The sequence below is a fragment of the Ipomoea nil genome, unplaced genomic scaffold (genome assembly GCF_001879475.1).
Source record: "Ipomoea nil cultivar Tokyo-kokei standard unplaced genomic scaffold, Asagao_1.1 scaffold3172, whole genome shotgun sequence".
NCBI lineage: Eukaryota > Viridiplantae > Streptophyta > Magnoliopsida > Solanales > Convolvulaceae > Ipomoea > Ipomoea nil.
The window spans coordinates 1,685,910-1,711,814 of NW_017619600.1; the positions used below are offsets into that span (position 1 = coordinate 1,685,910).

The 25,905-nt window shown below is 39.7% G+C and overlaps 1 long non-coding RNA gene across 2 annotated transcripts; it reads right to left on the bottom strand.

The window, feature by feature from the left end:
* Positions 1–8,402: 8,402 nt before the first annotated feature.
* LOC109168081 lies at positions 8,403–9,354 on the bottom strand. Of its 2 annotated transcripts, none has more exons than XR_002051965.1 (3): positions 9,323–9,354; positions 9,102–9,234; positions 8,403–8,562 (listed from the first exon to the last, which is right to left on the bottom strand). It is a non-coding gene; the product is annotated as an uncharacterized LOC109168081 (long non-coding RNA). The 2 variants fall into 2 exon arrangements; XR_002051966.1 differs by lacking the exon at positions 8,403–8,562 and adding an exon at positions 8,648–8,849.
* Positions 9,355–25,905: the final 16,551 nt, after the last annotated feature.

Below are 25,905 nucleotides of genomic sequence, written 5' to 3' on the forward strand. Positions count from 1 at the left end.
GGTTTGTCGATGGGGGCATGTAGTTGCCCGGAGGAATAAGGGAGGCGATATAATGGTGGCCTGGAGGTATAGGTTGGAACTGATATAAGGAAGGAGGGGAGCCACAAGGTTGGAACTTGGTATAAGATTTGAAGATGGATTGTGTGCCTTGACGATTACCTATTAATTGATTGTCTTTGAATGCCAATGTTGTCTCTATTTGTTATTTATGAGCTTATTTGTATATTATTTCTTGTAACGTATTCTTAGGACGCATGCTAGTCATTATGATTATATTGTCGAGTCTATTATCGTGTCTTGAGTCTGGATCTTGGATTTAAATTAGAGTCTCGTAAGTTATATATGTATTCCAGTTTCAAAATGATTTTCTTATATCTACTTATATTGTACTTAACGCGTTGGAGTGGGTTACCAGCATTATTCGTTGATGGTTGTTACACCGAATGTTTTTCAGGAGCAGTTGAGTAGCTTTGGAGCGCGCTAGTTGGATTCGTGGACTTAGTTTAGATAGTTTTAGCCCTTATGAGATGGCCTGTGTGCCTTGATTTGTATTTGGATATTATTTATGCTTTGTTAGTTAGTTTAGCCTGTGCATCTGAGTTCTCTAGCTCAGGTGTGGCATAGCACCCCGACTATCCTGTTTAGTTTATGCTCTGTTTGGGAATTAATACTAGATTTGCCTTTATTCCATAAACTTTAAAAGTTTAAAAATTTAGGGGTGTTACACTATATATCTGTTGGGAATAAACAAAGTAGGCCTTTACTATTCAGATTCTGATTAGGATTCCTGATTCTATAAATAGGGGATTAGAAAGCAATTAGAACCCTTACCACCCATAGTTATAGTACACGAAAATATTCCCAAGAGATTCCCCACCACCAAGCCTAGGGAGATCAATTAGAGGGAAATCTTAGAGAAGAACCTTAATAGCCAAGGGAGGATTAATTAAGGCTTAGAGGTAACCCATGTCTTACAAAACCTATTTTCCTTGCTATATCTTATTTATTGGCTACTTTGATAATCGTATGTGAAATTATGTGATTGAGTCTTGATAGAGCCCTTGCCTAGGATTTATATTGTGTTTATTTGATAACCTTGACGATCTCGTTGTTGTGGTTTGATTATATGTGTGATCTTGTATTTTAATTATGTCTAGAGCTTTTCCCTAGGGTTTATATTGTGAATCTCGTTATTGTGATGTTCTTGATATATTTGGGTGGGTTTATGCATGATCTGGTGTTGAGTCTAGCCTAGGATTTGTCTTTAGGGCTTTGTATATAGATTTCTTGATGTTCTTGAGGTTCCGAATGCTCCTGAACCGTTATGTAAATAATGTTGAGTCTTGGCATGTTTACGAATCGTGTTAGAACGTATTCAGAATGATTCTTGATGTAATTCCGTTAATTGAATCCGTGCTGTCGTCGTTATATGTTGGAATGTGTCTGGACATGGTTTTGGGTTCCACGAGTGTTCCCGGGACCAAAAATTTGTCTATGTACTGGTGGGGGGTAGGTGGGGGGATGACCGCCCACCACCTTCCCGCTGCCCAGCGAGCCCAATCCAGTGGGCAGCCGGCGGGCGGTGGCCTGCGCGCCGGCCACCCGCTGGAACGATGGCTGCCCGCCGGTGGGTCGATGGCGGGTGGTCCTCCACCCGCCACCTGCCCGCTGGAAAGTTGTTATGGGTCGTGATGTTTTCCCTGGTTTGTTGTTTCCCCGTGTCTCGATGTGTCTTGTTGTACCCCGTTTGTCGTATATGAGTCTCATTTGATGTTTTGAATACCGTTCTTGGAATTTATGTGTAGTGTGTGTCGTTGTTGTTATGTCTTGATTGCTGTTGATGGATTATGTGTTGCTTGATTGAATGATGATGAGTATCGTGGTCATTGTGCAATGATCGATGTGACTGATGATGATAAGATTGTGATTGGTGGAAATGAATTGTTGGCGGTTGGCACAACGAGTGCCCGGTAATTGTACTAAAGGTACAGACCTAGCGATTACTGTGCTAAAGGCACAAACCCACCATCGACTAGCTTGCCGTTGAGCATGGGTCATGTTATAAGTGCTGCGGTGCCATGTCGGGGCTATATGCGCTGACCCCTTGGTATTGGTACTAGAGGTACGGATCATGCACATGACACTGCAGCGTTATCTTGATATGTTGGTTGTTGAAAGGTGGTTTTTCGGTGGGGGCATGTAGTTGCCTGGAGGAATAAGGGAGGCGATATAAGGGTGGCCTGGAGCTATAGGTTGGAACTGATATAAGGACGGAGGGGAGCCACAAGGTTGGAACTTGGTATAAGGTTGGAAGATGGATTGTGTGACTTGATGATTGCTTGTTAAATGATTGCCTTGAATTCCTTTGTTGTCTCTACTTGTTGTTTGTATGCTTATCTGTCTATTACGCCTCGTATTGTGTTTTTAGGATGCATGCTAGTCTTTATGATTGTTCTATGATGTCGAGTCTATTATCGTGTCTTGAGTCTTGATCTTAGATTTAAATTAGAGTCTCGTAAGTATATATGTATTCCAGTTTCAAAATGTTTTTCTTATGTCTACCTATATTTTACTTAACGCATTGGAGTGGGTTACCAGCATCATTCGCTGATGGTTGTTACACCGTATGTTTTTCAGGTACAGATTAGTAGCTTTAGAGTGCGCTAGATGGACACGAGGACCTAGCTTAGATAGTTTAGTATTGGTTAGATGGCTTGTGAGCCTTGGAATGTATCATTGATATTAATTATAGTTTATGCTTGTTTAGTTAGTGTAGCCTGTGCATCTAGGTTCTCAAACCTAGATGTGGCATAGCACCCCGATACTTATATTGTTAGTTCCGCTTTGTTTGGATGAATAATGATAGATTTGCCTTTATTTCATATGGTTTAAATATTTTAAATATTAGGGGTGTTACAGTTGGTATCAGAGCCAAAGTTCAACCCTAGGATAAGGCCCATAAGACAAGACTTTAGGACATTAAGTTCAAACTCTGTATACTTAAGTACATAGGATTTAGGAAGTTTAGGGGCACGCGGTAAGGCTATGAGTTTATCTATCATTATCTGCTTAACTTCTCCTTACTCTATTCTGTGCGTAGCTTAAGAGTCCCCCATAATTATTGCATCAAGGTAAGGATGCGTACCCCGAACTTACCGTTACGATCGGTGCTGATCCTGTAGACACCGAAATGGCGCCAACGAGGAAACAGTCGAGAACCCCCGAGCCTCCTACCCAAGATTCGTTAACCCAGAACCTACAACAGTTAACTCAGGTCGCCCAGACATTGAGCAACGCCATCCTTAATAACAACAACTGACCACCCCCGAACGGGAACCCAGACGTGGCTCGCCAAGTCTCGAACCATCGCCCACCTATCTTCGCAGGGGAAGAAGATCCTACGACCCTCGAGGAATGGATCCGAACAAGATCTTTGAAGTAGTGGGATGCCCGGAAGGACGTCGTGTGGAACTAGCCTCATTCTACTTCGGACATGAGGCTGATCTTTGGTGAGTTCACGAGGGACCTGCCTGTAGGCAAGAACCGAGATTCAACTGGGAAACCCTGAAGGCTCGGTTACGGGGACGTTTCTACCCCGCAATCATGTAAGGGCAGCCATGTACGAAGAATTCCTCCACCTGAAACAGGGAATATCTACAGTGGTGGAATACCACAAACGATTCCTCGAACTAGCTTGTTTATTGGTGCCCACAGAGGCGACTAAAGTAGAGAAGTTTGTGGCGAGTCTCCACTTCGAAACTCGAAAGGCTTTAACCTTAAGTAAACTAAGGACCCTCAACGAGGTTTACACTAGCACTGTCGACCTTTACCAAATCCAACTTCTACAACGGGGAGTTTAGGAGCAGCTCCGGGAAAAGGAGTAACGGAAGTGGGGTACCACCTGTAAAGAGAACTAGGACGCCAATTAAAGGTAAGGAAGTGAAGTACCGCATGAACAATGCATTTGCTCAATCTTTAGTGCAAGGTAAGTATTTCATGTTGACTTGTGAACCCTTTGCCTCAGCTTAAAGTATCATTCGCCCTTGAATCCCAGCCTCTCGATATTCCTAATTGTTGAAACCCTTGCCTCGAATCCTTGGCTATCCTTGAAAGCAATTAAACACCCGTTATGCCTTTACTCACTCTTTGTTGTATCTAATTTATCCTTGGAAACCTTAAAATCGTTATAAGCTTGGAATCATTACCATTGCTCTAATCTTGTATCCCTCTCTTTCGAACCCTTGCTAAAATTCTACAAGTGGTGTAAACCCCTTGCTTCGTCTAAGTGGCATGAAGGTTGATGCTTATTAGGTTGGTGTTAGGATAGTTGTTAAAAGGGACTCGGCGTGTCAAGTAGAGGCGGCGGATGCGTGGAAAGTGTTGTGCATTAAGCTTCACTGCAATAAAGATCTTATTTTGGAATGAGGACCTTGATGGTTTTAAGGCACCGTAAGAAGTACATGCGACACACAAAATCGCCGAACGTCATGTGACGTCGAGAGGAGTCAACCAAATGCATTCTAAGAAAGAGAAAGGCATCACTAAGCATTTGGTCACTAAAGGATTAAATGGGACCAGACGACAAGCCGAACTTCAAAGAAAGACCAAGAGGGCTTGTCGTTAACCAAGACAAGGAAAAGACAAAAGATTGGATTACAGCCAGCTACCTCATGTAGATTTCAAGATTTGCCAACTATGAACGAGACGCGGCCTATTGAGCGATTAGTAAGGGCATGCATGAATCCCTGGGGAAAAGACAAAAGATTGGTAAATGACTTAAACCCATGTCTCGTTTTCAAAAAGGTATTATCGATTGCGTTAGTCATGAAGTTACAGCTGAACCCTACGATTTGACCAACTAGGAATGATTGACAAAAAGAAACGTGCAAACCAAGAAGACGAGTTGAGAACTCGTGCTACGGACTTACAAAGGCCTCAAGTCAAGTTCTAAGGATGGACCGAGTTTCTTACAATCTTGGTTATCGTTCGCATCTTCAAAGAACTCCTTCAAGATTTTGTAAAAAAAAAAAAAAAGCAAGAATGCCGACACCTATGGTACAAACCCATTCCAGCCCTTAGCCCTTTTTTTACCTTACTAAAAGTCCCCGAATCCGTGAAGAATAAAAGAGACATCCTTTCCGCCAAAGAAGAAACAAAATAAGACGGCTAGAGTCTAAGGACATTTCTTATCATAAGATTCCGTGCACCCATTCTAGGATCATACGTTCAAGGGAAGTGTAGGGAACACATTGGTATCAAGACCTCAATTACATTAAGGGTCAAACAAGGAAGTAAAACAACTCGTAAGGACCGCCAAGTCATTTCGCAACAAGAATCAATAACCGACTGCATTCCAAGAAGGAAGGAAGTGGGCTAAGCACTTTCGCTACTAGAAGCATCACCAAAAGGGCGCAACAAGTCAAATTTCGGGGAAGACGTGAAGTCGTGCTAAGGATTTCACCTAACAAGGAGGAAATGAAATTCAATAAAACGTGGAAACCAACCAGAAATCCCTTGATCCTTAAGAAACCTTAACAAGAATCGGGAGTTGAGAGCTAAGGATTGGCTTTGCTAACCGACTAGGTCAAGACTTTTGGGCATTTTGGGAGAGTATGCACGGAATTCATCACGAGAATTCCTTCAAAAGCGGTAAAGATGGATGAGACTTTAGCTTGGGAAGAAAAGATCAACGGAAATCTTAGAATCAAGCGAAGCCAAAACTAAAGAAAAAGATCCTCAGTTCGTCTTTACGTCATAATCGAGTTTCAAACAGGAATAATCGCTCGAAGTCGAGAATCCTTAACCCTATTCAAGCCAAACTACTTTCCTTTCCTTTTCTATCGAATACCGTTTCGTTGAGAAATCCATTCCCCCATTCCTAACCTCATTCTTGATTCCTTATTTCAAATGATACCATACAAGGTGGCAACCTTATTTCCTAAGTTGCAACTTTGAAAACTTTGATCCTATTTCCTAAATTAATTTTGTCCTCAAGTTTGAAACCCGAATCGTCCACTCTCTTTATCCTTTGAACCCAATCGTTCCCAAAAACCTAGTATACCACCTAGATATATAATTATATATTTTCCCCCGTAGAATACTTTCTCTATATGACCACCGTACTAGTTTTGACTCGTTATCCTCGTAATGATTTCTAAGCTTCGGGGACGAAGCTTCTTGTGAGGGGGGGGGGGGGGGGGGGAGGGTGTAATACCCCGTGTTACGGCCTTCAATCTCAAATTAATTATTTAATTAATTCCGTTAATAATAATTAAAAAGGATTTAATTTGGTTAGGATTCCCTTTAATTAATTAATGTGGTCCACCATGGATCGTGGACCCTTGCCTAATCTAGAGTCTTAAGCCTATTAGGAATAAATAGAGTAAACCTTTTACTAATCAGATTCTAATTAGGAATCCTAGACCTACACATCTGTCAGGAATAAAGAAAGTAGGCCTTTTCTATTAAGATTCTGATTAGGATTCCTGATTCTATAAATAGGGGATTAGAAAGCAATTAGAACCCTTACCACTCATAGTTATATTACACTAAAATATTCCCAAGAGATTTCCCACCACCAAGCCCAGGGAGATCAATTAGAGGGAAATCTTAGGGAAGAACCTTAATAGGCAAGGGGGGATTAATTAAGGCTAAGAGGTAACCCATGTCTTACAAAACCTATTTTCCTTTCTATATCTTATTTATTGGCTCGTTTGATAATCGTATGTGAAATTATATGATTGAGTCTTGATAGAGCCCTTGCCTAGGATTTATATTATGTTTATTTGATAACCGTGATGATCTCGATGTTGTGGATTGATTATGTGTGTGACCTTGTATTTTAATTATGTCTAGAGTTTGTCCCTAGGGTTTATATTGTGAATCTCGTTGTTGTGATGTTCTTGATATATTTGGGTGGGTTTATGCATGATCGTGTGTTGAGTCTAGCATAGGATTTGTCTTTAGGTCTTTGTATATAGATTTCTTGATGATCTTGAGGTTCCGAATGCTCCTGAACCGTTATGTGATTAATGTTTAGTTTTGGCATGTTTAGGAATCGTGTTAGAACGTATTCAGAATGATTCTTGATTTAATTCCATTAATTTAATCCGTGGTGTCATCATTATGTGTTGGAATGTGTCTGGACATGATTTTGGGATCCACGAGTGATCCCGGGACTGAAAAGTTGTCTATGTACCGGTGGGGGGTAGGTGGGGGGATGACCGCCCACCACCTACCCGCTGCCCGACGAGCCCAATCCAGCGGGCAGCCGGCGGGCGGTGGCCTGCCGTGTAACACCCCGTGTTACGGCCCCTAACCCCAACTAAATATTTAATCACTTACCCTAAAAAGGGAATTAAAAACTCATTAATCAATTTAGAAAGGTCCACCATAGTCCATGGGCCCACATCCCTACAACCAACCCCCTTAGTCCTATAAGGAATAGAATTAACAAGCCCATAATATTTAGACCTCAATTAGGACTCTTAGGAAGATATATACATATACATACATACATACATACATACATACATATATATATATATATATATATATATATATATATATATATATATATATATATATATATATATATATATATATATATATATAGGGTCATAAGAGGCACTTAGAACCTACATCACAATAATCTCTCACCGCACAAGAAGAACCAAGAACCCCTAGGAGAAATCAAGAAAAAAGAAAGCTTAAAGAAAGACCCTTCATAGCCAAGGAAATTAATTAAGGCTAAAAGGTAATCCATGTCTCAACAAAACCTATTTTCCTTGCCATAATCTTCTTCTTTGGCTCCTTCTCTATGATTGTGTCTTGATAAATCTTTTATGATGATCACTACAAGAAAATTGGTCATTAGTGAGAGGTAAAACCGTCACTAAAACATCAAAAACCATCATAAAAGACTTTTAATGACGGGAAATTTACCGTCACCACCCGTCGTTATTTCTTCCGTGGATAAAAACAAATAGTGACGGGATATGATACCATCGTCAATAAGCATATAGTGATAGTATATTTACCGTCACTAAAACATTCTTTTTACGACAATAAATCCCGTCGCTAATACAACTACTCACTAACATAATTTTCTCTCATTATATTCTTGTAGTGATGAAAAATCCCATCACTAAAAATTATAATTTAGTGTTAAATTTTATTTTTCTAATTTTTATATATTATTAATTCTCATTAAATATTAATTTTTCTAATACATTGTGATCTCACTAATCGATATTATGTTATGTTGTAACTATAGATATTGTATTGGTAAAAATTAAATTAATTTTTACCATAATGCATTCAAAGTAGACTCGATCAATATATTAAAATATTTCATCATCACTATTAAAATGAAATTTCTCATACAACTTTGTAAAAACTAAAGACAAAGAAACTAATTATAACAAATAGTCATAGTAATGTATCTGTTGGCTATTTTGCCTAAGTATTTGAACTAATTTTGCTCAAGTCTTGCAAGAACAGTGGTGAGCTCAAACCCCTGCTTATCATCTCACTTCCGGCCAGCTTCGAAATCACAAACCTCTGTCAATAAAACCCCAAAATGTTTTAGTATAATCTTAAGACATACAACTTCCAAGCTTAGAATCCATCAAATGATCTATCAATATTTGTAACACAGCAAGGAGAAGGGTGACATCTACTATGGCATATGATTAAACAAAAATTTTATGTTAAGAATAATAATAATCATATAATTATAAATACAGATTGCAATAGAACTATTCTGTGTGTACATCACCCTATTCATTTTGGAAGAAAGGAAGTACAAAATCTGTATGTACAGAGAAGAGCTGTGTGTCCAGGAAGAGCTGTTTCATGCCATACAAAAACAAATACATTGGGGATTGATTAATTATGTTCGGTTTGAAGCATTCATAGAAAGCAAACTAAAGATTTTGTAATGTTCAGAGCAAAGCATTTGTTGATTATTTCAACAGTTTAGTGACATTATATACATATCTCAGGAAACAAAGTCAAATATGAATCGAATGGACAATGATCTTAGTTCACAAGACAGAAAAATAACCGTTAATATATAACACTGAGCATTAGAAACATACCTTCATAAATGGTTGATCTCGATAGGGGAAGGATTCGATGAAACTGTCCTTCAAGAGCAATGATACCTATATTAAACATAAAGGCCTGAGTCATACCATCATGCCTCCTCACGATACCAGGGATATCAGTGACCTGAAGACAAAAAATACTATAAGTGAAATTGTAGAAGAAATCATGGAAATATGGGTAAAATTTACTAGCATTGGAGACAATTGCAAACCTGAAAATTCTAGTAGCTCAATGTAATATGGCCCATTAAACTATTATACACTTAAAATTATTCTGTTGTATAGAATTTAAAATAGAATAGTATACTGTTATACACTCGAAATTCTTGAAACTACAGCAATTTACTGTATGCATGTTTTGGTGAGCAATCTTGAACAACAAAAATCAAAATCTTTATCATCACCACAATCTAATTAAATTTTAAATATTTGTACCAAGTCATGAGTAATAGGACAAAGAGAACGCAATAATTTAATCTTATCCTTAGTTTATAATGAAACCATAAAATGAAAAGCAAATATACCTCATCAATCCAGTCCCACCACCGGGAACTCCGTCTAAATCCGGTTCCTAACGACATTATACATCAAAGGCTCCTGTCGTTCACCTAAAACGCAAGAAAAGATTAAGCAAACAATTTTTTAACTGCTCTCGGCCTCCAGTTTCTGCAGTATTTTGCTTTAAAAAAATTATGAAATAATCAATAACGTATTGATAACAATGATGACCAGTGGTGGGATGCAAACCCCACTGATGTCATAAGACAAGCTTAGAAAATTGAATGTCTAAAATAGGAGACTAAGGCCAGCCATGAAACAGTGGTAATTTCATGAGTACTTCTAGTCTCCTATGTGAAATAGTGGTATCAACATGACATAGCTCTATATGAAACTGTGGTATCAACATGAAATAGGAGACTAAAGCCAAATGCCAGCCTAGAAACTGAATGTTTGAAAGTGATTTTTTTATACAGAATAGTAGTTGATCTGCCAAAAAAGCACACTACCCTCATAATCCCTAAACCAACAATTCTTTAATATTGAGAATACTAAAGAAGTGCCTTCAGGCATTAGCATGAAACAACACAAGTGTTAAAGAGCACTCTTGCCAAGCATCAAGGGTACATAAAGGAGAGAACTAAAGAATCAAAACTTTAAAAGCCATACCTGTCTACATCTTATTGTAGACAAGATGTCACTAACCGTTTGGTCTTTTATTAAAAGATATGCAGACTTGTTGGAGCCAACAGAGAAATTTGACATTGTGACTCACATAGTAGAGTTCTGCAGTAAATTAACATATTACATCAAAACACAATACTCATAATCAACAAATGCAGCTAGCAACATTAAGTATAATGGAACACAAAAATAGATCCCCAAAAGGGAAAACTAATAACAGGCAGCTCTAGTTCAACTAAAGAAGTGGAAATTCAAAACAAATCGACTAAAAAAACAATAGGGGATCCTAGTAGTAGAGATGAGAGAAAAGCAGAGTAAAACATTCAAGTTATCAATCTGCAAACTGGCCATCTGACAGGAGAAATGCAGAGCTTATTGTTAACTTCTAAACATTGATACTCAAAAGGTTCTTGATCTGACCCTTTTCTTTCATCAAGAAATGGTTACCTTGCCCTAATTCGAATATGAAAGGGGGTTCCCTTTTCAAGGCTTTAATTGGAGTATTCTCCACAGCAAATACTATTCTAAGTATTCATATTCATCCACAGCACACATATACATATATAAACAAATATAGAAAACTTCAACTGTAAAAAAAAAAAAAAAAAAAAAAAAATAGCAAATATAGATAACAGGAAACACTTACCGGCGGTGGGCGAACTGGTCGGCAGCTATCGCAAGGGAGGTAGACCCCTCGTCGGCGGCATCAGTTTCGTCGCCTTTGTCGGATTGTCGATGGAAACAAAACCAAAAAAAATACAAAATAAGATAACAATAAACCCTTACCGGCACTGGGCGAATTGGTCGGCGACACAGCAGGGGAGGCAGAGCCCTTGTCCGCGACTACCACAGGGAAGGCGGTGCCCTCATCGGCTTCGTCTTCGGTTGCAGCTTTGCTTGGAATCTTGGAGACCGGAGGAAGCGAGGAGGGAGACTTGTGTAAGTTAGGGTTTCAAATTTCTTTTTGAAAAGACAAAGCAATCAGCGGCGGCTATGGCGATGGAGGCGGTGGTGGAGGTTCACGGTAGAGTTAGATTTGAGAGAGTGAGAAGGGAGAGTGTGGACTGTGGAGGTTGTGCGTAATCTGAGTGAGGGGGTTGCGGTGTTGAGAGCTGGTGAGATGCAAGCGCCCAAAAATAAAGTTTTGGTGGGAATAGATTTTAGTGAAATAATTTTTACGCATCATTAGTGAGAGTAATAACATCTTTTTTACCAATAGTGAGAGTAAACTTTTTAAATAAAATTAAAATTAAAATTTCGTCACCAAATCATAAATATTTAGCTAGAGTAATTTTTTACCCTCACAAAAACTATGCAAATACTATATTTAGTGAGGGGTTTTTTTACCCGTCACTAATTTTTTGTCACTAAAAGTTGTTTTTCTTGTAGTGGATTATGATATGACCTTGATGTTGATGAGATGATCTTATGTGCTGATCTTGATAATCTTGATGATTATTAGAAGATCTTGATGATTGTGTGTTAATTCTTGATAAATCTTGATGTCCTTGATTTTAAAGATAAGGTATGATTTTTGTGATTTAAATATGATTAGAGCCCTAGGTTGAATCGTGAATTTCGTATTGTGATATTCTTGGTATATTTGGGTGGGAATTCGCATGTTCGGGTGTTGATTATGTTTAGAAGTCATGTTAAGATGTGTTCAATGTGATTCTTGATTTTGATCCGTTAACTGCCTACGTGTTGTCGATAATTGCATTTTGAAGTGTCTAAGCATGGTTTCGGGTTCCACAAAGGTCCCCGGGACGAAATTATGGTAAAAGAGTCAGTGGGGGGTAGGGGAACCCGCTACCTACCCGCTGCCCAGAAATCACCGCCGGGCAGCCGGCGGGTGACCCCCACCCACCGGCTACCCGCTGGACCATACCCCACCCCGGGTTTTCGGCTTCCCCGTTTGATGTTCCCCACTCCCCGTGGTGTCCCAACGGACCCCGTTTGTCGTGCTCAAGCCTAGTTTGATATTTCGGTTACCGTTCGTAGGATAAATGAGTCTTAGGAAGTGCATGCTAGTTAAATTGGTAACCCGTTGACCTAGGTGGAAGTTATATGAACCCTTAGGACTATTCTTAGTATGTGGATGATCACACGTAAGTTTATTTATATGCCTTTCCCTTCCCTATGTGCTACTATGTGTTATGTGATACATGATGCCCCAATTTGGTTGCGATCAAATGGGATGTTCCTGAGCTGCGGTTCAGAAGTTAGTTGCGGTCAAATTGGTTACTTATGAGCTGCGGTTTGTCCTCCTGGCTGCGGTCAGTGATTCACTTCTTGGGCTGCGGTCCACATGGGCCTCGGTGCTATGACCCACCGGACCTGAACGCGCCAAGACGGTGTGTAGGGCCAATAAGCCGAGGAAGGCTATAGTCCACCGATCTGAGTAATCGGGCGGTGTGTAGGGCTATGGCTGGCTGCGACCCATCGGGTGATGGGGCGGCGGTGTGTAGGGCCATAGTCTCTGAGGATCTTCACCCACCGACTGAGTATAGCTCCGCGGTGTGTCGGGCTTGATCCGCTAGGGTCCACCGGATGTACCCATCGGCGGTGTGTAGGGTCGTAAGTCCCCCCTTGTAAAGGGGATCGAGGTCCACTGACTGGGTGCGTCAGCGGTGTGTCGGATCGTGGTCCGACGTTGAGTTCGTCAGCGGTTCTAAAAGGGTTGGTTGCGATCAACTCCCCTTATACCGCGGTACTGAGGTAGGGTGCTGCAGGGCCGTGTTAATGCTATAAGCATTAACCCTCATGTTCGGGGCATGCGATTGGTCCCGTGGCGCCATCAACGATTATGTGATATGAATGGTGATGATGTGGTTGGAATTGGAGAATGATCTGTGACTTTAGATGCGTATCCCTTATGATGTTAGCTCTACTTAACTATTTATTATTGTTTGATGAGCTCGTCCCTATTTGCGGAGTCTATTCCCGGCTTTTAAAATTAGTGTCTCTTAAGTATTTATCTTCCTGCTTCGAAATGATTTTTCATATATCTATATATATCTATCTATAATGTATTTCAACGCGTTGGAGTGGGTTACCAGCATCTCTCGCTGAACAGATATATTTGGCTTTCAGGCACAGATGAGTAAACACTGGAGCGCGCTAGAGATTTAGAGCGTAGAGTAGATAGTTTCCCTTTCGGCCTGCGTGCCATGCTTATGTATTGACATCATTGAGGATTTTAGTTAGTTAGCCTGTGCACCTGAGTTCTCTAGCTCAGGTGTGGCATAGCACCCCATACTCTTATGTTATATTTTTGGGATTTAATGAGAATTTACCTTTATTATATAAATTTTAAATGTTTCAAAATTTCGGGGTGTTACAAGTGGCCTGCCCGCCGGCCACTCGCTGGAATGATGGCTGCCCGCCGGCGGGTGGTCCTCCACCCGCCACCCACTCGCTAGAAAGTTGTTTCCCCGTGTTCCAATGTGTCCCGTTGTAGCCCGTTTGTCGTATATGAGTCTCGTTTGATGTTTTGATTACCGTTCTAGGAATTTATGTGTAGTGCGTGTCGTTGATGTTATGTCTTGATTGCTATTGGTGGATTATGTGTTGCATGATTGAATGATGATGAGTATCGTGGTCATTGCGCAATGATCGGTGTAACTAATGATGATAAGATTGTGATTGGTGGAAATGAATTGTTGGCAGTTGGCACAACGAATGCCCGGTCATTGTACTAAAGGTACATGCCTCGCGGTTACTGTGCTAAAGGCAGAAACCCACCTTCGACTAGCTTGCCGTTGAGCACGGGTCAGGTTATAAGTGCTGCGGTGCCATGTCGGGGCTATATGCACTGACCCCTTGGTATTAGTACTAGAGGTACGGATCATGCGAATGACTCTGCGTCGCTATCTTGATATGTTGGTGGTTGATAGGTGGTTTGTCGGTGGGGGCATGTAGTTGCCCGAAGGAATAAGGGAGGCGATATAAGGGTGGCCTGGAGGTATAGGTTGGAACTGATATAAAGACGGAGGGGAGCCACAAGGTTAGAACTTGGTATAAGGTTGGAAGATGGATTGTGTGACTTGATGATTGGTTGTTAAATGATTGCCTTGAATTCCATTGTTGTCTCTACTTGTTGTTTGTGTGCTTATTTGTCTATTACGCCTCGTATTGTGTTTCTAAGATGCATGCTAGTCTTTATGATTGTTCTATGATGTCGAGTCTATTATCGTGTTTTAAGTCTTGATATCTTGGATTTAAATTAGAGTCTCGTAAGTATATATGTATTACAGTTTCAAAATGATTTTCTTATATCTACCTATATTGTACTTAACGCGTTGGAGTGGGTTACCAGCATCATTCGTTGATGGTTGTTACACCGTATGTTTTTCAGGTACAGATTAGTAGCTTCAGAGTGCGCTAGATGGACACGAGGACCTAGCTTAGATATTTTAGTATTGGTTAGATGGCCTGTGAGCCTTGGAATGTATCATGGATATTAATTATAGTTTATGCTTGTTTAATTAGTGTAGCCTGTGCATTTAAGTTCTCAAACCTAGATGTGGCATAGCACCTCGATACTTATATTGTTAGTTCCGCTTTGTTTGGATGAATAATGATAGATTTGCCTTTATTTCATAGGCTTTAAATATTTTAAATATTAGGGGTGTTACATCTAGCATAGCACCCAAGGCTCAACCCACCAGGCCACACCAACTCTTGTAGTCCTCTTCCGCCTCGCCAAGGGCAACAACATGGATGACACGAGCCTTCTCATGATCCTCCGACTCCTTCTTCAACACAGCTGTAAGCATGGTTGTAGTAGGCGCTAGGCGCTAGTCGGGCGCCCGGGCAGTGCCTAGCACCTAGGCAGCCTAGGCGGCGCTAGGCGGGCGCCAAAAAAAATATAAAGAAAATAGTTACAAATCAGTCTTGCAGTTTGACAATTTTAATGAGGTTGTTTTCAACATTCAATCAAATAACACATCCAAAGAAATGAAATAATGATAATTCATAAGTCATAACGTCATAAAAATATTAAAATCAATAATTAGTGAAAGAAATTAAAACATTAAAACGCAAAGTAGAAGACCAGACTTCGAAGAAATCAAGATTCAAGAATTAATGAAAGAAATAAAAGCTTTAAAATAATAAAACGTACATCAGCAGACCAACTTTGACGAACAAGTATAGCTTCGATAACTGTACGTCAGACTTCATATAAATAACTGACGGCTGGACTTCATATAAATAATATCATATAAATAATAAACACAAAAAGTGCAAAAAGGGACTTCATATAAATAACTGACGGCTGGACTTCGTATACACACACACACACACACTTTTAATTATATATTGATAAGCATAGTGTGTGTATATACTTTAAGAAAATAACCTAATATATTTTGAATGCTCTATTATAATACCAATTTCAAATACCAATTTAATTATGGTGTGGTCAAATTTCAAATACCAATTTCACGAATCTAAGCTTATTTATTAGTTATATTAAAGATATATTATTATGAGTCACGGTTTTAATACTAAAGATATCCAATTCATATTTTGCTTTTCTTTCTTTATGAATGCATGTATGAAGGAGTATAGAAAACAATATTTTGGAGTTAGAAAAAATGCATCTAGTGCCATTGACCAGTCTATAAGATAAGTATAAATAACTTAACAAACAATGCATTATTATTACAGTAATAAAGCTGTGAACTAACTTTTCAGATTCGATTGTACTTTCCTCTTGCTACCAATACAGTAATAAAGCTATGAACTAACTTAACAAACAATGCATTATTATTACAGTAATAAAGCTGTGAATTAACTTTTCCGATTCGATTGTACTTTCCTCTTGCTACCAATAACTGTTGATGTTGTTATCTTCTTCATATTTGTTGTTGTCTTGTGTATAGAAAACCAATAATCATTTGAAAAGTAAAACTTAGAGATTTATAGAGTCAGAGATTTATAGTATTGATAAGGGTGTTGGAATTTATATGGTCATTTGAAAAGCCTGTTGCTGCTGTTAATATCTTTAAAGCTATCAACAATTTTTTAATGCAATAAACCTTCCCTTCAACGAACCGAGATTGATACTTCATAACATCATAACATGCTCTTGGGGGAAATGCACATGCAAAAAAATGCCCTAAAAAGCCAATATAAATATACATATCAGATTCTAGGATTACAAAATCAAAAAATAACATGATATTAAAGCAAAAAATATAATGAAAGACATACCTCAATGTCATGAAAGACACATTTTCTGCACTTGATTGAATCACTTGTCCCACGATCTCTTATTTCAAATGTACATACACAACACAGTTTAATGGAGTGACTTCAGTGGCGAGAATATAAAATATAAAGAGGAGCCATGATCGAAACTACAGTGGCGAACCTAGACTTTTTGCTATGTATTTGAATTGCACTCAAAACTCTGTATCAAAGTATATGCAATGGTAGTTTGAGATAGATGCTAATATGTATTTATAGCTTGGAAAAATGTAATAATAAATTAGGTTATCGTTATGGTATTTATTATATTACCAATTACCAATTATTCTTCCCAATTATATTACCAATTATAACCTAATATATATATTATTCTATATATTATATATTCGTGATACAACCTTTCTTAAATATATATAGATACTAATTATCTATATTCTATAATTTGTGATATAACATTTATTAAATATTATTAATAATCTATATAATATCTATATATAAATAATGAATGATATTACAAAAATGCCCTTAGTTTTTAGGGAAAAATTTGGCTAGGAGGATTTTACTTGTATATATATATATATATATATATATATATATATATATATATATAGGTTATTATTATTATTATTATTATTAGGCTAAAGTGTCATCCCGCACCATGAACTATATCGGATTTGTCATGCCGCACCCTGAACTTTCGTAAGTGCTATTTTGCTCCAGAAACCATTAAATTTTTTTCGCCTAGAATTTTTAACAGGTTACCAGGTTACTATGATGACATGTCACAGGTTATTAGCTGATGTAGACCTTCTTTTTAAGTCAACCCAATAGAATCGTAGATTGCAGCAAGCCCCTCGCCATGGGTGCAATCCACCATTATGATTTATGAAATCTCAATGTCTCAGCCTCGGTCTACCAGCATCGCCGGTCACCGATAGCCCCTCTCCTAGCGTTGCCTCACCTCGCCATCTGCCGCCAACGACCAGCCGTCGCTGCCATCCTTGCCGTCCTTCCGACACTTCGGCAAGAAGTAGAGCTGCAAAATCAAATAATTGCTTCCAAGTAAATAAACTCTCTCTTGTAACTCTGGCAACAAGCCATGAAGCTTTTTGCAACTTTTCGATCGTCTATGGCTTTTCGTGGAATAATAGGACCTGATAGCGTCTTCCCGTTCTGCTAGATGCATGGCGTCGAGGAACAGGACGTATGTGTTCTTCGGCTTCACCATGTCGGCCAAGGACAACTAGCCATAATTCTTGGTGGCCGAGAGTTCAGTTATGCAGTTGTTAAGAGGGCCGAAGTTAGCAGCCGCTCTTGGATTGAGCGAGGAGAGGATTGACGAGATTGTTAAACGCTCAATGTGCGAGTACCATATCTTGTCGTCCGCCTATACCGCACTACCGGAGTCGTTTATGTAGTAACTATGAATTACGGAGTATATATGATGAGTGCGTGATTCGTTGAATTGGGTATGTTAGAGGCCCAATTAAGTTCTTTTTTCTCATTTCGTTTCTATCTTAATTCTGCATGTATTTTCTTAGTGGATGGGAGACTGTTTTCAAGTTGTAATATAATTAAGGTGTTTTTGTTTTGTATAAATGAGATATATTATGAGTTCTTATAAATTAGATTTTAAATCAAACGGTCTGTTTTTTTTTTTTTTATTAAAGTTTGATTCAAAAAGCATTAACTCAACTGCATTTTAAGAACAAATTTTCTCCATTATATTATAATCCAAATTGGTCATGTACTTCGAGAGAGACTGAAGCATCCCATGAAGAAATCTATTTCGGTATAAGGTATAGATTTTGGTGTTGCTGGAGCTGGAGCGGGAGCATCAAAGGCCAAGAAGAAAGGCTGAAAAAATAGTTTTTGATGTTAAGCCAGAGAAATTTGATACAGCTGCAAAAATCAAGGTGATCAAGGAGGTACATGGCTTGGTCGCCGAACGTCCACTCTTCCGAGCGACATTCCAGTGAGTAGAATAACGGGTGAATGGAGCTGAGTTGTTCGAAGACCGGACACTACAAAACTGCGAACACTCCGATCACTCTGATGTGAACGTGAGCTTTAAGACATTACCAACGACTATATACAATGACCTCGTCGGATCCTCCGAACCGGGAACATGAACAGTTCGAAGAAGCTTCGTATAATGGTGTTGTTTCCATGCGCGACCAAGAAGTTTCCGATGGAAGGTGAACCCGTCGGAAAACATAGGGGAGTTAGAAAGAGCTTGAAAGATTGAAGAAGTAGTGGCAGCTCGAGCTCTCGGACAATGGCCTAGGTGTTTAGAAGAAAAAAGTCCATGTCAGCATAGATTACCTGTAACCTGTAGATAACCTGTAAAAAGTTCTAGGCGAACAAAATTTAATGGTTTGTGGATCCAAACAGCACTTATGAAAGATCAGGGTGCGGCATGAAGAATCCGATATAGTTCATGGTGCGGGATGACACTTTAGCCTTATTATTATTATTATTATTATTATTATTATTATTATTATTATTATTGTTATTATTATTATTATATTAAATGCCTAAACCCAGTAACCCACGTCTAGTATTTTATTAACCCGATCTGCAATCTTCTAGACCACAAGTCTGTCAAACCTTTCAGTCAAAATCTCTACCCACAGCAGGGATGGAAAAATGACGAAGAAAGCTCTGGCAAGAAGATGAAGAAGAGGGCGATGCGAAGAAGATGGGAAAGACGGCGATGGCGAAGAAAATGAAGCATCCAATGATGGCGATGGAGATGAAGAAGACAACAATAATGGCGAAGGAGAGATGAAGAAGACGACGATGGGACAAAATTTGTGAGTTACTGTATGAATTTGGTTGTTGTTGTTGCTATTTTTTTCTATTTAATTAGTGAATTAAAAAAATTATGATGAGGATGAAGATGAACATGAGAAAACTTGAGGTTTAGGAATTAGAGATGGCTAAAATTAATCCATTCGAAATGCTATTCCATTTGTATGTGTAAAATGAAAATATGGAAATGGTGAAGGAGAAAAAAGGTTAGGAATTAGAGATGGCTAAAATTGGCATTTAATCAATATACCCAAAAGCTTTTCAAAAACGCTACTCACTGCAGCGTTTTATTTTTTGGCTGATTGGGTCAATAAGTCATTTACCAAACACTTATAAATAACTTATTGACTGGTCAATCAGCTAATTTTGGTCAAATCAGTCAATTTTTGACTGATCAGCCAATAACCAAATACCCCTATAATAAAATAGCAAATATTAATAAATTTAACAACCGCATAAATAATTACAACTTACCTATCTGAGTGTTTTATTAGGACTAGTATTAGGACTCTATGTATTTGAGTCACATTATGACTCCCTATCCTAGTCACCCTATGATTCCTCTTGTATATTTTCCCCCAATCTATATAGTTGTTCTACAGTTCATTCAATACAATTTTATACAATTCTCATCTGGTATCAGTTAGCTAGGGTTCATAATAATTATTATTGTTATCTATAGAATTGTCAAAAAAAAAAAAAAAAAGAAGAAACCATACGCCCATGTAAATCAATTACTTTCGTTGACTTCGTTCTTGTCTTCCTGCAGCTCGATATTGCGATACGACGTTCTTGCACAGTGAATACATGATTATCAATCTCAATTAATGTAACACCCCATGTTTTACCCTTTGAATTCGGATTAATTATTTAATTAATCTGGTCGAGAATGGTTAAATAGGATTTAATTTGGTCAGGACCCCTTAATTAATTAGGAATGGTCCACGATGGACCGTTGACCCTTGTCTATATTAAAGCCTTAAGTCCGTTAGAAATAAAGAAGGAGGTCTCATTATTAATCAGATTCTAATTGTGAATCCTAAACCTATATAAAGAGAATTAGAAAGCCTTTAGAACCCTTTCTCTCCCATCTCTCTTTACCACTCGAAAATCCCCTACTAGAATCTAGACAAAGAATTCTCCGTCACCAAGCTTAGGAAAGATTGATAGGAAGAGGACCTTGAGGAAAGATCCTAGAAGTCGTGAGAAGTTTAATTAGGCAAAAAGGTAATCCATGTCTTACAAAACCTATTTTCCTTGCTATCTTTATTTATTGGCTCCTTTGAATGATTGTATGTGTGATCTTGTAATTATGCCTTGATAGAGCTTGTCTTAGGGTTTATATTGTGGCTTCTTGATAATCTTGATGTTCTTGATATTCTTGATATTCGTAAGTGTTTATATGCATGTTCTTGTGTTTAAACATGTCTAGAGCTTGTCTTTAGGGTTTTATATGATGGTTTCTTGATGTTCGTGAGGTTCTTGATGCTCTTGAACAATTATGTGTTTATCGTTGAGTCTTGGCATGTTTAGAGCTTGTGTTTAGGATTCAATTGTGTTAGTCCTTGGCTTATTCTATGTGTTCAAGTCCCTGTTGTTGTTGATATGTGTTTGGACTTGATTTTGGGTAAAATTGATTAATTCCCAAAGGGGGAATTTATGCCAAGGATTAACGTTCCAGCGAGTAGTCGGTGGGGGGACGAACCCCCACTCGACCACCAACCGGACAAAGGCCGCCATTCCAGCGGGTGGACGACCACTCGCCGGAATGCCCGCTGGAATTTTGGTGCCCACCGGCGGGAAGTCCAGTGGGAGGTTGTCCTCCCGCCGTACCGCCCGCTGGTACGGGCGGTGGGGTGTGTTGTTGGTCCCCGTTGGTCGTTTCCCCGTGCCCTGGTGTACCCCGTTTGGTGTTTGTGAGTCTAGCATGATGTCTTAAGTACCGTACTGTGAATTGTGAGTCGTGTCTATGCATGTGGTCTGAACTTGTATCGTGTTGTGTCAAAGTATGGTCTATCGGGTTCCTTATGAGTCTTGTGGTCGTCTTAATGTCACTTGTTGTTAAGAGTCAGTATGCATGATGTGCCCTTCCCCCGATTTTCCTTTGATGGAGTTGTGGTTGAGTCTTGATTGTTGTGTTGATGTCCATGAGTGATGAAAAGATATGAGATTGGTGGTAATAGTGCTATGCGTGTGCTTAGATTATCGTGCTGCGGTACGATCAGGTTTACACTGCGTGTGCTGATGATATTGCACTGCGTGTGCTTATGTTACAGTGATGTGGTACCTATGTAATGGCACTGCGTGTGCTAAGAGATCGGTGGTAACAAATTCATTTGTGGTAATACATGATTGGTGGGTGAGCTTTGCTCCGGAGGGATAAGGTTGGTGGAGTATAGGGTGGCGTGGAGGTACAGGTTGGAACTGATATGAGGATGGAGAGGAGTAAAGGTTGGAACTTGGTATAAGGTTGGAACATGGACGTTTTTGTGGTCTTGGTTTGTTATTGTTGAGTCTTATTGTTGTCTTGCCTGGTAGTCATGATTTGCATGATTGTGTCCTTACGTTGTCTTATTGTGTCTAGTCCTTTGATGTGTGTTGAGTCATGATCCTGGTTTTAAAGCTAGAGTTGTTTAGGATTATATTTATGTATTCCCAAGTCTCGAAATGATTTTCCTATATTTATATACTTATTGTACTCAACGGGTAGGAGTGGGTTACTTAGCATTATTCGCTAACGGTTGCTACACTGCATGTTTTTCAGGTACAGATTAGTTGGTTCGCGAGCGCGCTAGTCGGAGCTGCGGTTCCTCGTTAGATAGTAGTTAGCTTTAGTTGATGACCTGTGAGCCGTTTTTGTATTCGGATATTGTTTAGGTAGTTAGTAGCCTGTGCATCTAGCTAGGTTCTCAAGCTTAGATGTGGCATAACACCCCTACACTAGTATGTTTGGCTTCCGCTTATTCGGGTATTAATGATAGAGTTGTTCTTATTTCGTAAGCTTTAATGGTCTTAATTTATGCTGAAAATCGGGGGTGTTATTATTAAGATGTTGCATCTATTAGGGAAATTAATTGCCGCATCGCCAGAAAATTAAAAACGGATGCAGCGGGCGACATCCGCTTCGTAGCAGCAGTCGATGGCATCGAACCAAGATACACTATATGAGAAGCGGTCCAGTCAGTGACGTGGCTTTAATGATCCATGTCAAATTTGTAAAGGTTTCGGCCACACGGGAGCCACTTGTTTTTGGCGCTATGATGATCCGTGTCCAATTGGTAAACGTTTTGGTCACACGATAGCCAATTGTTTTTGTCGCTATGATGTTCCGTGTCAAATTTGTAAAAGTTTCGGTCACATGGGAGCCAACTGTTTTCGGCGTTATTCAGGGGCTTCGGGTTCTCAGGTTAATTTTGTGTTTCAGGATGGTTTGGGAACTAAAACCTCGTCAAATTCTCATACTTGGGTTCCAGACACTAGAGCCACAAATCATGCAACTCCAAACATAGCTGCACTTTCTACCTCGGAGAAGTACACTGGTAATGACACTTTACGTGTCGGTGATGGTATGAGTTTATCTATTAGTCATGTTCGTCATGTTACTCTTAATACCCCTTCTAGGTCTTTTACAATGTCTGATATATTGCATGTCCCTGGTTTGTCTACCTCTCTATTATCTTTTCAACGTATTGCTACAGATAATAATGTGTTCTTTGAGCTTCATCCTTCTTTTTTTCTTGTGAAAGATATCACCACCAAGGAAATCCTCCTACGAGACTGTAGTTTGGGTGGCCTATACACTTTACCTATTCCAAATTCGTCTCCTTCCGCATTTCTCTCCGCTCGTGTTACCGTTTCGATTTGGCATGATCGTTTGGGTCATCCTCATCAACGTGTCCTTACTCAAATTCTCCGGTCGGTTAGTGGCTCTAGTCGTACTATTCGTTGTAATTCCAGTTTATTTTCAGCATGTCAATTGGGCAAATCTGCTCAATTTCCACTGTCACATGTTGAGTCATCCATCACTAGTGTTCTTGATTTAATATATACAGATATTTGGGGTCCAGCTCCTTTTTTGTCTATTAATGGTTATCGTTACTTTGTTATTTTCGTGGATGATTATACCCGCTACACTTGGTATTTTTCCATCTTTGATAAGTTTCGTATAATGGTTGAACACTACTTCAATAGAAAAATAAAACCCATTTAGTCTGACCTAGGAGTTGAATACAAAAAGTTGCATTTGTTCAATTAGGAATTGTTCATAGACAGTCTTGTGCCTACACTCATGAACAAAACGGTCGTGTCGAACGTAAGCATAGACACATAGTTGAAACGAGTTTAGCTCTCCTAGCCCGTGCCTCTGTTCCATATAAATTTTGGAATTTTTCTTTTGAAACTGCAGTCTATTTAATCAACAAAATATCATCCGTTGTATTAAATAGTTCCAGTCCTCATTTAAAATTGCATAACTCCCATCCTTCCTACTCCTTTCTTCGTGTCTTTGGGTATCTATGTTATACGTATCTCATACAACCGTCATAAAATTTCATATCGTTCCTCTCCATGTGTCTTCTTAGGACATCCTGAGTCATTACGGGGGTATATGTGCATGGACTTACAGACTAACAAGATTTATGTGTGCAGGCATGTGAGGATAGATGAGATAGTTTATGTAACACCCCGAAATTTTCAACTTTTAAGACTTATATAATAAAGGTAAATTCTCATTAAATCCCAAAACATAATATAAGAGTACGGGGTGCTATGCCACACCTGAGCTAGAGAACTTAGGTGCACAAGCAAACTAACTAATATCCTCAATAATGTAAATACATAAGCATGGCACGCAGGCCGAAAGGGAAACTATCTACTCTACGCTCCAAATCTCTAGCGCGCTCCAGTTTCTACTCCTCTGTGCCTGAAAGCCAAATATATCTGTTCAGCGGGAGATGCTGGTAACCCACTCCAACGCGTTGAAATATAGTATAGATAGATATATATAGATATACAAAAATCATTTCGAAGCAGGAAGATATATACTTAAGAGACACTAGTTTTAAAACCAGGAATAGACTCAGCAAATAGGGATAAGCACATCAGACAACAATAGACAGTTAAGTAGAGATAACATCATAAGGAATACGCATTTTACGGTCACAAGCCACTTCTCAATTCCAATCCACATCATCATCCAATCATCATTCTTACATAATCATTGATGGCGCCACGGGACCAATCGCACGCCCCGAACATGAGGGTTAATGCTTATAGCATTAACACGGCCCCGCAGCACCCTACCTCAGTACCGCGGTACGAGGGGAGTTGATCGCAACCAACCCTTTGAGAACCGCTGACGAACTCAACGTTGGACCACGATCCGACACACCGCTGACGCGCCCAGTCGGTGGACCACGATCCCCTTTACAAGGGGGGACTTACGACCCTACACATCGGTGGATCGCAGCCAGCCGTAGCCCTACACACCGCCTGATTACTCAGGTCGGTGGACTACAGCCTTCCTCGGCTTGTTGGCCCTACACACCGCCTAGCGCGTCCAGGTCGGTGGGTCATATCACCGAGGCCCATGTGGACCTTCAGTCCTATACATAATCTTTATATACCTGACCGACCTCTACCAGCCTGGTTAACAGTTGGGATGGTTCTCAGCCCATTCAACTGCCCGTATAGTGGACCTCAGTTCCTATATAATATTTATATACCTGACCGATCTTAACCGGCCTGGTTAACAGTTGGGATGGTTCTCAGCCCATTCAACTGCCCGTATAGCCCACTTTGATCTTAATCAAGTTGGGGTCATGCATCACGTAACACACAATAGCACATAATGACACATAATAGCACATAGGGGAGGGGGAAACATATAATTAAGCTTACGTGTGATCATTCACATACTAAGAATCGCCCTAAGGGGTTCATATGACTTTCACCTAGGTCGACGGATTACCGATTCGACTAGCATGCAATTCCTAAGACTCTTTTATCCTACGAACGGTACCCGAAATGTTAAACTAGACTCAAGCACGACAAACGGGGTCCGTTGGGACACCACAAGGAATGGGGGACATCAAACGGGGAATCCGGGGACCCGGGAGGGGTCCCGAACCAGCGGGTAGCCGGTGGGTGAGGGATCACCCGCCGGCTGCCCGCCGGAGATCACTGCCCGGCAGCGGGTTGCCGGCGGGCGGGCGCCTGCCCGCTGCCGGCGGTGATTTTCGGGCAGCGGGTAGGTGGCGGGTACCCCTACCCCCCACCTACCACCCATTGACTCATTTATCAATATTTCGTCCCGGGATCCTTTGTGGAACCCGAAACCATGCTTAGACACTTTTAAACGCAATTAACGACACCACTAGCCAATTAACGGATCAAAAGCAATAATCACATATAACTCATCCTATCACGATTTCTAAATATAAACAACACCCGAACATGTGAATTTCCCCCCAAATATAAATCAAGAACATTATAACACAAATTCCCAATTCATCCTAGGGCTCTAATCCCTCCCAAATCATCAAACTCCCAATTTTATCAAGAAATATCCAGATTTGTCAGGAAT